We start from the raw sequence: 14,959 nt of genomic DNA, 5'->3' as shown, positions 1-14,959 counted from the left end.
CATTGCACATTTTCAGAGTTATAAAATTACAACAGGAAGCAAGTGGATGATAAGTAGCAGCACACCATTTTTAGGAGCTATTTCATTTCTGTTCATTTTGCTTACTGTTTAAAAAAAAATAATAAAAAAAATCTCATTCCCCAGCATGATCCTGCTTGGTTCAAGCCAGCATGCAGCCCAGCTAAGTGCGCACTCTCTCAAAGAAGTGTCTTATTGTTCACTTCAGCTAAAGGTCACACAGAATTGGCTTTCCTACACTTTAAACGATTACCCAGGGGAGCTATATGGGCCAATACCGGCAAGGAAGACTATGTTTTAGACTGTCAAGACCTCTTTTGGTATTGTAACCTAAAATAGTACTTCACATGGCACTGGTTGCAAACAAAAAGACACAGTATATAGGAGCACGTATATATGCATGGTTGCATCACTTGGGTATACAGCTTTCTGAGCAGTAGATGAAATAAGGGAAGAAAGGATGAACTCATGTGGTGCCAGAAAATTAAAAAACAAAACTCAAATCAGTATTACAAGGCTGAAACTGAAATTTTATAGTTCCAGAAGGCAGTGGCGTAAAAGACTCAAAATACTGCTCAACAGCTCTGTAAAAAATCTCAATGGGTCTTCAGTAAACTACTTTTGCTGTAGGTGATATAATCTTTATCATGAGATTTTGAATAATAAAATGTGGAATAGTGGGATATGAAAGGTGATAGATGCATTGTAGTGGAAACCAAAATGAAACAGAGAAATGCTTTCCCTGCAATAAAACAAGGTCATACAGCAAAACAGCATACACAAGCTAAGTCTGTTTTGGGAAAGTGATTCAAATTTGGTGCTACTACCACATTATATTTCGATGTCTGTATTGGTTTTTTACAGATTTGACAAGCATCAAGCCTTGTCAGGCAAAAATTCTGATACACCACCCAAACACTGAAAGAAAAACAAGTAAATGAGAAACAATTTGGTTTGGCAGGTTTGTGGGTGATACACAGACTGTGACGTAGCACCATTCTGTATCAGCAGTATCAAGTTTCAGGATTTGACTGTTTGCCAGATGCAAAATGGAAGTCAAACTGTGCAAAAGCTATTTACTGAGTAAAAGCTCCAATGTAGCCAAGAAGTCTCTCTGAAGTTCATTCAAATCTGATTATTCACTGAGAAAAAAAATATAAATAAAAAAACATTAGTTTATTTTACAGACACATAGTATTTTATTTTCATTTCAATTTTTTAAACTATTTTTATATGTAGATTAAAAGGACTAACAGAATAAAACCTAAAAGTAATGTAATATAAGCAAAATAATTTGATTTTTTTGTTTGTTTTGGCATGACTGTTTCAATTTCCGACTAAAGCAAGAGAGTTTTTACAGTGGTGGTTATCCAGAATCTGTAACAGTCAGTCAGAATTGATACTGCACAAGCTAAAATTGGACAATTCAAACAAAAACTCATACCTGAAAGACCTAAGAGGCCAACAATGAAATATGTACTGCACTAGATTTACTCTATCTGGATTTTAGTAGAGCATTTGATATAGGGATTCTGCCTTAAAAATTTAATTCACATTGGCTAGGATAGGAGCAGAGTTACATGGACAATAAATTGGTTGAAAAAATCTATAAACAAAAAGTAGTGATAAATGCTACCATATGTAGCTGGAAAACCATATAGTTTAGTGATAGAGGTTATTGTTCAGTAGAAACTCTTAATTTTTTTTTTTATTTTTTTTTAAATATATATATATGTAAGAAATACATAAATTCACACACACATAGAACAGTGAACTGGGAGTTCTTGTAAATGCTAGTGAAGAGAGAGCAACGCCATAAGGGGATCCACAGTCTGAAGACAGCTGGTACATCTTAGGAAATGAAAAGTTAATGTCAAATAATCACTAGTAAGAAATCTAGAATACAGGCATCCAAAAGGCAAAGCAAGGATAACACTGAACACTGCCTTAGAAACAAATTTTCAATACTATTTGTTAGCAAGAAGTAAAACACAATTTGCAGGAAGCACATATTGAAGTGATATGAAACACAACAAAGCAGAGAAGACTGGCCAAGATGCTCCTAGAAAATCCCGCTCAGTTCTGTGCTTCTCAATATCTAATACTGACAAATTAGTAGTAATTCAGAGAGGAGAAAAAAAACCTGCTGCCTAATGGTAGTTATATCTAGGCCACAATTCTACTGAAATCAATGACAGGCACCTACATACCTTTAAGGATCAGGCCCGCAATCTCATGTAGAAGGATTTGCTTATGAAGATTAAAACGCCTAACAGGCCTAAAAATGAACAGCTCTGCTAAGCTCTGACTAAAGGGAGACGTGATAACTGCCTATAAATATTTGAAGGGTATAAACATTAAGAAGGGCAATGAATTATTTAGATTGGTACAAGGGATATAACGAGGAGTAATGGCATGAAATTAAGAAAGTGAAAATTTAGGCTGCTCTCTGACAACGAGGTATATTTCATCTATAAAATAATTTACACTGAACATCATGAAAAACTTCTTCAATGTGAGATGTATTAACCTGTTACTGTCTCCTGATAGTAATGGCAGAAGTCCCATCTTTTGGGGGTCTGCTAAAATTAGATGAAACAAAGATGAGAAAATGAATAGAGGACCATTTTGCATCAGCCAGGAGATTCTCTGGATGACCTAACTAATAAATCTCTTCCCTTTCTCCAATTTCTCAGACTCCTGTTCACTTTTCTATCTATGAACAACACAGCGTTTCAAGCACAATCTTTGTAACGAGGTAAGAGATAATACAATCTTGAGAAGTGAAAATCATTTTCTTGAGAAGGCAGGCATCATACTTACCTTTAATTACAGCTGTTATCCAGCAAGTACATGACAGAACAGTAAGTGTCCTGAGAGGAGCACACCAGCATTTGTAATCAGCTTTAGGACAGTATAACAACTGAAACGGTAGTGGGGTGTGGGAGGGAAGGACTAGCGAGCAAATGAGCTTGTACATAACAGAAATACTGTTTAGGAGGCAATCTCATGCCTCTAAGGTTGGCATGCAAAATTTTGCAGTTTAGTCCATTGGCTTTTTTCTGTTCAAGCATGACATGCCCTAAGTGAAAACCATCTAGTGAGAGCATGACCTTGTCCATTCACAAATAATGCAGTGCTGTAGAAAAGGAGTGCACTACCCCAAGGAATTTCATTGGAACTGCAGAAAAACAGCTTCCAAGTCTAAACAGAGCTTTCTTTCATCTCTGCTTGCAAGTGCTCAGCTAGTATTGCAGCTTGCAAAGTTCCCATTTCTGTTCTCTCAATGATGGATTTGCCATCACAACATCACTATTTGTTAAATGAAACTTTGGAAGGAATTCAGGAAGTAAGCTCTCAGGCAGACAGTAGTTTAGTATTAGACTGGTTAAAAGAAAAGCAATAACAACACAAGAAGGCTAGATATCTCTGAACACCTGGGGGAAAAGATGTAAAGGGATTCTGGGTGGAGAGAGATGGAAAGAATATTTAGGTATTTGAATTCCACTGGAGGAGAAAAATGGTTTTACTTAAATAATTCCATTAATTTTTATAGCCAATTAAAACGGAAGGCAGTAATATTCAGCATAACTCAGGAATTCATCTCTAAGAAATGGATACTGAAGATGTTAAGGTGTTCTTTGTAGGCTTGATCTTGCACTATAGAAAATAGGGAATCATAACAAAGACATACCTCCCATGAGCTCAAACATTTGGGTTAGCTCTCTGGCATACAAAAAATGACACTTAACTCCCAGTTTTAAAATGTGTGTGAACTAATTTTTATTTGCATCTCTCAATGCAACATTTTAATGACAACAAATACACTTCAAAGACTAGCATGAATTTCTAGCAACTAAAATGGTCACAGACAAGTTTTTCCCATAGTACAGACATGCAGAAGACTGAAATTAGCAGGTAATCAAATTACTCATACCCCACACTGGAATATGGCTTAGTTGGAGTGCCAACTACTAAGTCTCAAACGTGCCTTTCTCTATCAAACCAAGTGTTGAGCAAGCTAAATGTGTTCCATGTTCTGATATCTGACAAACACAGAACAGCAGTTTTACCATTTAAGAACAATATACAAGTGTCTAATTAATCCTAACTGGTCCATTAGCAGCAGTTTGCCTTTCAACAGGTAGCCATTTTTTTATACTTTCACTCTCATGCTAAAGAACCTGTGGACCAAAGCTGCTTATTAAATACAGGGTTTTCATTCATAGAATTATAAGTAAGCAGGTTGAGGGTAACTGAAATTAACTCACTAGCATTTAGTGAAGACAATATATTGCAGGAAGAACAGCAAACAAACCTATTGTTTTCTTCTTATAATGGGTGCAGTAAGGACAGGTTTTGCTCATTCTGCAGTAATCACTTGTATTTGGTGCTCTGACACAGTATTTTTAAAATCATCTACATGTGCAGTTAAATATTGGAAACGATTACATTTGTATGAACAAATCTTGTTCCAGTTCATATTTATGCAGTTTCAGAGAAGTAAAATTCTGCCCTCAGTTGTACCATGTTAATCCAGAGAACTTAATTGTTCTCAATGGCTTTGCATGGAATATATCTTAGAGTAACTTCATAGCATATAAATCAGGATGGGACATATCTCACGCAGTAAACAGTGAAACAGAATCTTTGGGTCAATTTTATGACACTTCTTCAGGTTTACTTTCTGACCAGAATTTGAGAAATAATAAACAAAAATGCTCAGCAGATTTTCCTGATTTTCAAATTGTGTTTTGTATTAAAACCCACAAAAACAAACCAACCACCATCACCTTGCAGGCCAGCACAGAAGAGCATCTAATGCTTTATTCTAAGATTAGATTACAGAAAGTAGGGCTGGAAGGGACCTCCAAATGCCACCCGGTTCACCCTCTACTCCAAGACAGAGTCTACTGTATCAATCAGCCCTGAAAGATGTCTAACATAAGCTAAGAAACATCTGTAATGGAAATTATACAACGTTGTTACATAAAATCCATTTCAGTGTTTAACTGTCCTTCCTGCTAGAAATCACTTAAGCCCAACTTCACAAAAGGATTCTATATTTAGAAGTTGGATTAAAGTGGGATTTACAAGTCCAGAACTGAGATCCTCAGACCACTTGCCTAGCTGTCATCAACCTTACAGGTACATTCCTTTTCCACATCAGAGTTCCCCAGACACCTAAGACTTGCATTTGTTCATACAGAGGAGGATCTGACTTTTGACAAGGCTGAGCATCTCAGCATCTGGTTTGTGCTTGTCAATCAACAGAGAAGGCAGGAGGAATGGAAGCACTCAGCCTTGGCACTTCAAATCAGGGTTTTGGAGACACATCTGCAATTTCCTTCTTCCAAAAAAGCACTTATACACCAAAGTGAGGAATCTCAATGTTGTTCATCCACTTTAATTTAACAGGCTAGACAATGAGTGTAATCAAAGTTATGTAAAAACCAGTACTCACAACTAATTTTAGAATCAGTGACTAGAAGCCCTTTTGAAAGACCATTATAGAGGCTTTGTGTGCCACAAGTGGCCTAGAAACTGCCTTTGACACCCCTGGTCTTGGGAAGCAGCTCACCTCCCTGACCTGCAACAATGTCCATGGAACAGGGTGGTGACCATTTGAAATAAGGAGCACTTGAAGAGAGAAAAGCTATTCTCTGGACCACAGAATCTGAAGATATTGTCAGCAGATTGCAACGACCCAGAATAATTCACAGTCTCAGAATTAAGACTCTCTTAAGAGAGCAAGTTCAAGACCCTAAGGCACAGCATGACTCTGAACTGGCCCCTTCCCCACTCATACTGATGAGTGGTCTTGTCTTCAAGAACAAAGCAAAAGACCCCACACTCCTTTCAAACTCTGTGTATTGTTGATTTTGCTTCTTGAAAGGAGTGACTTTTGTACTCTAATGTTTTCATTTTTCTTTGAAGGGCATAGGCACTTACTATCAGGACTGTTTCTAGACAGTGAATTCCAAAAAGGATAAAGAAGTCCCTTGAAAGCAAGAGATGGCAACTTGAATTTTTCTCCTAACTCCAAATCAATGTTGTCTCCAGTGGACAGCCTCTAGTCAATCCACATTGGCAGGTTTGAGGCAGCTTGGTGAAAACCATCTGATCCTGACACTAACGTTCAAACTAGTCTGGAGGTTAGTGGATTTTGTCAGTTGCTGCTTCTGAGACATCTAGCTTTCTCAATGTGTTTCATAAGGAAGCTGAAGGTCTCTTGTTAAGGTTATAGATTCCCCTTCAGCAGCAAAACACCTAAGAGGCCGGTGTTACACCATGCAGATCTATAGCAGATTTCTGATTCTGTGCATTAGCCCAGTCTCTGTGCCAAACAGAAGTAAAAAGTATCAGAAATAAAACATGGCCAAGAAAAAAATCTGCACTGGTTAATTATTAACAAAGATTAATTATCAGACTGACGTGTCAGAGATTTTATTTATTTGTTTATTTAAGCCAAGCATTACTTCAGAAACTCATGACTGGAGTGCTTTTGTGTATAGAGACCATGCCTAGCAGTTCACACTAGGTGTTATTAGGAGTATTTCAACACAGAGCACTGATTTCAGCCACAAATCCACTATTGGCATTAAAGATCTAAGCACCACATGAGGAATTGGCACTGTAAGCAGAAAATTCATAACAGATGCATAATAGGCACTTCTAGAAAATGTTACAGATCTTTATCACACCCAGAGATGACACATTTATAATAACTATACACAGATAACTGCAAGTTTCACAGGGAGTCCACTATGTGTGATCTTTTCATGTTCAGCTTCCTAGAAAGTTTTTAGTTTCAACCACAAATAAAACCATGCCCCTCTCCTGTTGTTAGAGGCCACAGAAATTAGTAAAAAAATCTTTATTTTAAAGAAATTTCTGCTGATTTTAGGTTCTAACTTTTCTCACAGCATTATTACATATCATATATGAGTAACTTCCTTCAACTATATATGAAATGCAAAAATTTATTTTCCATTTTATTTTGTGTTAACTTGTGTTAATATTATACCTTACTTTTCTATGTCAATTAATCACTAACTGTGCAAAATCCACACTTGATCAGCCCAGACAGCAAAAAGTATTAAAGTAATCAAGCAGCTAAGTATTTCTCTAGTTTCCAACCTGTTCTATGTAAAATTATTAGTCTAGCAAAGGGGAGAAAATACATTTAAAAAAGGGACAAGGGGCACAGGACAAGGGACAAAGGACAAGGGACAAGGGATGGGAAGGGGAAAGGAAAGGGGAAAAAAAAGGGAAAAGGAAAGAAGAAAGGAAAGGGAAAAGGAAAGAGGAAAGGGAAAAGAAAAAGCCTTTTCCATATTGCTACAATGCAATAAAATCAGGATCAGTACCTAAAACTCACAAGCAACCTTAGTTAAAAAAAAAAAAAAATCAAATGAAAATATTAAGGGTTTTTTGGGTTGCAGCTAAAGCTTGAATCAGTGGGCAGCAAGCTAATCAATATGTCTTGAGACAAAAGAAAGCATTTTCTTCCTTCTTATTCACTTTGTCTTAAGTTGCAGGGAAGCACCAGCTTGGGAGAATCACTACAGAAACTAAGCAATGAAAGAAAATCAACTGAAAACAATCCCTGCCCACTGCAAAGGGCAATCACTGATATGGCTGGTTGGGTGCCTGCTGTCTGCTCAGCACTGTACTGGGCTTAGGCTCAGCTAAGGAAGTAAAAAAAAAAATAATAAAAAAAAATAAAAAAAATCTTCCCCATCCAGAAACTTTTGTCAATTCACACAAAAAAACCCTCCTTGCCCCCTCACAAGCTTTTCAGTTGGGGCTTTGAGAGGCTTTGGACTCTCCCAAATCTCTACAGCTGCTCTTTTCCAGGAAGGAGACAGCAGTGAAGCCCTTGCTTCTTAAACCCACTCAACACTGGCAGCAGTTGAAGGTGGTGAAGAGCTGCCAGCACTAAGAACAAAATCCCAGAGGTGTACCTGACCCATGGAAGTGCCTCATCCCTGGGAAAACCAAGCCATGAGTGAAACACCAAGCCCTGCAGCAGAGGGAATTAGTGCAGCCCAGCCTCAGCTGCTGGCCTCAGCTCTGCCATGATCTCATGGGGACAATGTACTCAGCTCAACAGCTCTGCCCTCTTTCCTCACTTCTGTGGAAAATAAAAGCTATTACTAATTACCTGCAAAAGATAGAGAGAAACACAAAAGTTGAAAAGTACCCTTTAAACACAGACTTAAAGGAAAGGGCAAGCTATTAGCAACACAGCTTGAAGACCCATGGAACAAATTAGACAATTATGCATCTTTCTTAGACAATTGCTCCCAATTTCTGCAGAGTTTAAGTTTGCCAACTTAAAACGAACCAACAACAACAACTAAACAGCCTTTCTACCTTCATCATTGACAAGAAAACTGTCCTGGCATGAAAACAAAGCATTCTGGTTTCCCAGCATTTCTGGCAGAGAAGCTCCAGGACTTTTGCTGCCATTCAGAGGTTTCTAAGCTATCAAGCAGAGAACACTTGGGGTTTTACCACTTGTCAGGTTTTCCCACTTGCTGCCAGTGTTTTGCAGAACACCAGGGTCACCAGCGCTGGAGATATTTAAAAAACACGTATATGTGCAACTTAGGAACATGGTTTAGTGGCAGACTTAGCAGTGGGAGTGCTAGGTTAATGGTTGGACTTAATGATCTTCAAGGTCTTCTCTAACCAAAATGATTCTTTGAAAGAGCAAGGAAACCAACTGAGTTCAAACAAGGCTGGCACTGCAGCTTGAGGAAGCTCCCTGCTCAGCAGGAGCAAGGAGCACCAAGCACATGCTGGAACAGAAAGAGACACATAAAAATGGGTGGGGGGGAGGTAAAAATGAAGCTGGCCCCGTCACATTAGGCCACAAGCTGACAACTACTTGCAGCTACTCTCTCAGCTGCAGATGGATTTGAAGCAGATGAGTGTGGAGACAGAAATACCCCATCTGTATAAACCAATATAGGGAATCTGGGGTGGTTTCACCCAGACAAGGCAGAAGTATATGTATCACCAAGAAGCTCACCACAGCCATAAAGACCTCAGTGCCCATCTTTGCTAGAATGCTGTAGTAAAAGGAGTGATTTCTCATCTAAACACAGCTTTTGACTGGTGCCAACATAATCATTTCCTTGTGGTTCATAGCGATAAAATATGTGGCATGTTTCTAAGACATGCACGTGAGAGTTAAGAATCACTGGGTTTACAGAGGGAAAGAGAAACTGAGAAAAGTGCAGAAAGGAAGAATATAAAATGCACAAGGGAAGAGAGCAAACACAACATGAGGGGGAGAGAGAAGAGAGTACAAAAGGTCAGGTATGGGTGGGGAAAGAGGAAACAGTTCCAGGAGACAATTATTGTAAAGGTGAGGGAGCAACATCAGGAAACTCATAAGTGTACTTACTGGAAAAAAGAAGAAAATTGGACTCATGCCAAGAGAATTAAAAGGCTTTAAAAAGCAGCTGAGAATGAGGGGACTACCAAGCAACATTCATCAAATATTAGACACACTCCACTCATATTTGTCAAATTTATTTGACTATTTGGTGCCATAGCTGGCCAAGTATTCTCCAGGAACTATATTGTTTAACAAATACCAAGGACATTAATTCAATAATCTATCCAGCTACTGTTTTTGTAGTTATATCGCTCATTCCAAATGTTAGCTGCACTGTTCTGTTGTTAAATTTTTTAACAGGGATGACTGCTATTTGTGACAAGGAGAGTCACAAGAGACCCTTTGAAGGTGATGTGCATATGAGTCCTAGCTCTAGGAATAAGAACAGGAGACCAGCAGCAGTACAATTAACGACCACACCCTGCAAACAGTGTATAACCTGCTTTTTCTTTCCTTATGGTATGCAAGCATAGGAAATTTTCTGCTAGTGTAGAAGGACTAGACCTTTGCCTAGTAAGTGTCAACTTTTGACATCCAGATTACCCTAATTAAACTCCTTTGGTGCTAAATTCAGAGTTGCAGTTACCAGCAGGTAATTTACCTCTCATTTGTTTAAATACACCAGTGCTTTGTCAGAGTAGCCTTGTCTCTGTTATTGCAAAGGCATGTGATGAGGTAATTTTCATCTCAGTATGTATTCAAATAAATTTTCAGTACTGTTAAAAGGCAACACATTTTCTCCCTCATACCATGTTTTTCATCCCAAAATATATTATGAATGACATACTATTTTTGATACTGAAAAGATAATGAAGTTTAGATACAAAGTAAACTATCAAATATTAGGAAAACATCTCATTTTATGCTGCACAGGTGACCTTAATTTAGACCCTAGATGTACATATGTTACAAAACAATTCTTAATAAAGCAATTGCATAGGAAGCTTCCAAATGGTCCTTCCTTCAATCAGTGCACAAGCTGACTGGTGCTCTGGGACTAGATTAGCTGTTCAATATTTCTTTTTTTCCCCATCATTCATCCTGTAGTCTCACCTTATTTGTTGCATAACATCCATACCCTGCTCTGAATACCGAATTATTAATTTCCTCATGGGCTTTTCTGTGGTACTCATCACTATGGTATCTGATGTTTCACAAACATTAATGAATTTATTTTCTAACCCTGTGAGAAATGCTAATAATACTCCTTTGGAGAAAGGGGAACAAAGACCATGGGAACTGCCTGTGACCACAGAGGGTAGTCAGGAGCAGAGAAAAGTTTAGAGCTGCAGGTCCCTGGACTCCCAAAGCCAGTCCTCACTCTGCCAGACTACATCATTTGCTGGCAGAGGTACCAAGGACATGCAGACTCCAATTACCTTGGGCACAACTGCCTGTGCTCATCACACACCCAGGACAGGCACCCGTGCCTGATGCCAGACCAGGGAACATGCTGCTCAACTACCAGCCTCTGCAGCCCTCCCCACGTCTCTGAGTGCTCCACTTAAAAGCATCTGCCTAACTCCTTCTTTCTTATTTTGTTCTGTTAGATGGAATTACAGTCCAAAACTACTGAGAGAAAAACTGAAAGAGTAATCTCTCACTCAACAGTAATAAATTTCAGGAGCTTTCAATTTGTGATACACATTCACTGAAATGTCTGATTCTGGAATCAGAACCTCCCTGCCTCCTGCTTCCTGTAATGAAAGTCACTATGCTAATAATTCTTCACCTGCTGCCTGGTAGAATTAGAAATGGATTCCCATAGCTTCTTTACAAGTGGTACCTCCAGAAAAATACAGCTAAGGGCAAGGAGAGAGAAAGTGCACTTGGGGAACTGAGGAGGTGGGTGGGGAAAGCTTCAATTTACATATGCAAATCAAGAGTTGAAGTTACCTTAATGGTTGGTTTTGCCTTTTTTTAATCAGAAAAGCTACTGTTAAATAAACAAAGCAAGAACCTAAGTATTACACAAGGTTCCAATGATCAACACAAGTTGAACAAGCCAGTTCTAGATATTTAAAGGTTTGTGGTTTTTTTTTTGTTTTTTCCCCCTCAAAATGCTATTATGAAGTTCTTTTGAACATGTACATGTGTACAAAAACATAGATGTGTTATCTATCAAATCTGTCTGTGTTAATCCTAACTCTGAGCAGTTCAGATGTATTTTAAACTTAGCAGGACAGATTCTAAACATAAAACTCTTCTGCCTTCCCCATTAAGCATCACAAAGTAAAAACAAAGTGAGTTTAACTGTCCAGATTAAGTTTCTGAAGTTGCAAAAAGCATTTATCTGTCACTCAGAGAGTGTTTATTTTTCAGGGAAAAAAAGCTGATAGAGATGGGATACATATATATATATATATACACTCTGGTGACCTTGCCAGCAACCAAGGTGACTTTTCACAGACGACAGTCGGTATGAATGACAAATAATATATATCTGACAACCTCAAATGGATCCAAATGACCAGAGCACCCTAAAAGGACTAAAAAGGCTACCTTGTGTCTTGCACCAAGCACACACAGACACTCCTGCACACTCAGAGACCATACATGTGTGTCAAACACCACACATTAAACACAGTAAAGATCACTCAGGAAAAACACAAAACCTAACTAAAGCTGTGGATTCTTTCTCTATCAAAAACCTAGCTGATTTCTACACTCTCAAGTTTACTGACTCACATAGGGTAGGATGAAATCTCGATAAATAGTTCCTCTGATGAACAGCTCAGCTTTCCATCAATCTGACATGAAGTGCAATCTCTGTTCTAAAAAGCCCAAATGCTCTGTGATGGAGAGAGAAGAGGAGGAGATGCATCACCCAAGTAGTGATGGCTGGAGACATTCTTCTAGCAGAGACTCAAAGAAGGTATTGTCTTCACAGGGTGCTGAAAAGCATTGCTTTCAGCAACTATACAAAAGCTTTCAGTTTTTCTTTTCCCCAGGAAAACTCTGCATGTGCATAGCCACATACTTTTCTTGTACAGGAGTGCCCGGGAGGAGCACTGCTGGCATTGTTAATTAATCACTTTCCCCTCTGTGCCCTGACAGAAACATTTTAGCTGCCCTCCCAGCATAGCACAAGTGGAAAAGTCACTTGATTGCTCTCTGAATTGGTGCTTGGCACCCCAGGCAGCAGGCCCAGAGTATGCACACATGAACTGCAGAGGAAGGGCTTTGGTAGCACAGCTAGGCTTTAAAACTGGATCAAGGCACATGACTGTCAGGACTAAAACTTTCAGCAGGTTCAGCAGGCACTGGATCAGACCTGGAGAATTTTTCTCCCTCCTTTTCACCCAGGTTATTCCAAGGCCTGATCTTAGGGTCCTTCTACCCCTTAACTTGTAACTTGAGGTTTTTTTACAGCAAGGTCAGCTATGAAGTTTTAGACACCTAAATCTTTTGCTTCCTCTAGGAACATGTTTCCTACCTAAACAGCTTGCGCAACTAGAGTGCTTTCTTTATCCGGTAAAGTATTAAATTTCTCATTTCCACACTCATCTCCACCTACTAGATTTAATGTATTTCCAGGTCAGTTCTCATATCGCTCTAACACTTTCTACTCTACTTGCTTAGGAAATTCAGCAAATACTTTTCAGCCAGCTTGCACATGCTGCTTTATAGCTTGCTGTGATCATTCATTCTCAGCTGAACTATACATTGAAGATAACCACAAGCTAATTTTTTTGCTTTAAATCCCAGAATCACTCACAAAAATCCACTGGAGCGGCTAGGCTGTCCTTTAAAATGAAGTAGCCTGCAACAGGGCTCCACCAGCAGCACTCAGTCCTCCACTTCCGGGGAGGCCAAAACCCCTCTAGGACCAGGATTTATTATTTTTTTTAATGAAGAAAAAACAACCTCCTCTATATGACAACATTTCGTTTGAAATAACCCCTTCTGTTGCCAAATACATAGCCCTTCACCCATCCACTCCTGCATGCCCAGTCTCCCAGATAATGAGGTGCAGGGCACACAGGCTTCTCTTCTTTCTCATGAGGAGGATGCTAGCAGCTCCTACATCCCTCCTTGCCATCTTAAGGAAGGGCATTTGGTTACCCTTTCCCTCCATATCAGAAGCAAGATGCCAAGTAGGCAATTTCCTTTCAACTCTCCCACTGACACACACATAAACAAAAAAAATTTACTTGTTAACTATATTTTTGTGGGGGTGGAGAAAACAATATCAGTTATGGATGACTCAAGTGTATCAACCATCAAATTTCATTATACTGAAATGCCATACCAGCTTGTTAGCTGGGATTTTATTTTGCTTTTTCCCACAGAACAGGAAAAAGTTTGCTAGCAATTGCACACATTAAAATGTTAGAATTTTTTTGCCTTTCAGCGAACAGACAACTGTTTCTGTCCTTAGAAAATTTATAATTCAGTTAGGTTTCTCTCTCTTTCCCTTTCAAAAGTACCATAAATTACAAATAACTGACTAGTCTTTCACCATCTCTAATGTACAAAACCTAATATACTCTCTCCAGTTTTTCAAACTTCACTGTCCGAAGGACTTTTTATATTTGGGTTGGGAGGAGACAGGCTGCTAAAGAAATCTGATGAAACCCCAAGACTGAAATTTTGTGTCCCTTACCTACAGGAAGATGTTACGAAAGCAGTTGCAATGCAATTCCTCCACAGTATGGGCTCCTTCAAATGACTTTCCCCATGATATGGTGCAGTTTCTTTGAGCACAAGGTAATGTAGCCTTCATGCTAGCTTAGTCCTGGGTCTCTCTGAAGCAGATACTGTCAATCATTTCAGACTGTGTGGAATTGAATGTAATATTTTCAATATGGTGTTTACAGTTTTCCAGTGAAGGCAAAGCTGAGACAGCCAATACATTTTACTGTGTAGTATATTAGGCTCGCCTTGAACTATGCTATGGGTATGAAACTAACTACAGTCTGGTCATTAAGAATCTGTTTCTGTATTGCACTACACATCCTATCACCACAGAGTGTAATTAAAGGGCTCTGCCCCTTATTTTAAAAACAAAAGGAGGGAGGGGGGAAAGGAAAAATAAATTAAAAGATACAGCATCATCAGGATTTGGATCCTGAAACTACTGTCGCCACCACAAAAAATCTTATCAGCACATGCTGAAATGTGATTGTTGCTTACAGCAGGCTGTTCCTCAGTGCTACACCATCCCTTTATAAGAATGAATTGGTAGGGGTAAATAAAGGAGCTACAGCCTCTAACTCTGAACTCAAACAGAAGCAGCAATTGGATGTAAATATGTAGTGACAGAAGTGACCGGTCAGTGGGCGTTCAGTGAGGAAACACACTCATAACTGCAGATGGTTCATTTTACACCTCCTCGCTGTGCAACACTGAAGCGGCAGTCCCAGAAGAACAATCTCACTCAGGGGATTTGCCACCTCTGCATCTGGCAGTGATTAGAATAACAAGCAGCACAGGCAGAGAGGCCTTGGGGGTCACACCCTCTCCAGCATTTCACCCTCCTCAGGATTCCACACATCCATGCCCCCACAGCTCAGTTCCAAGCTTTTT

The sequence above is a fragment of the Apus apus genome, chromosome 3, assembly GCF_020740795.1.
Source record: "Apus apus isolate bApuApu2 chromosome 3, bApuApu2.pri.cur, whole genome shotgun sequence".
Lineage (NCBI taxonomy): Eukaryota > Metazoa > Chordata > Aves > Apodiformes > Apodidae > Apus > Apus apus.
This window is presented reverse-complemented; position numbering follows the sequence as displayed.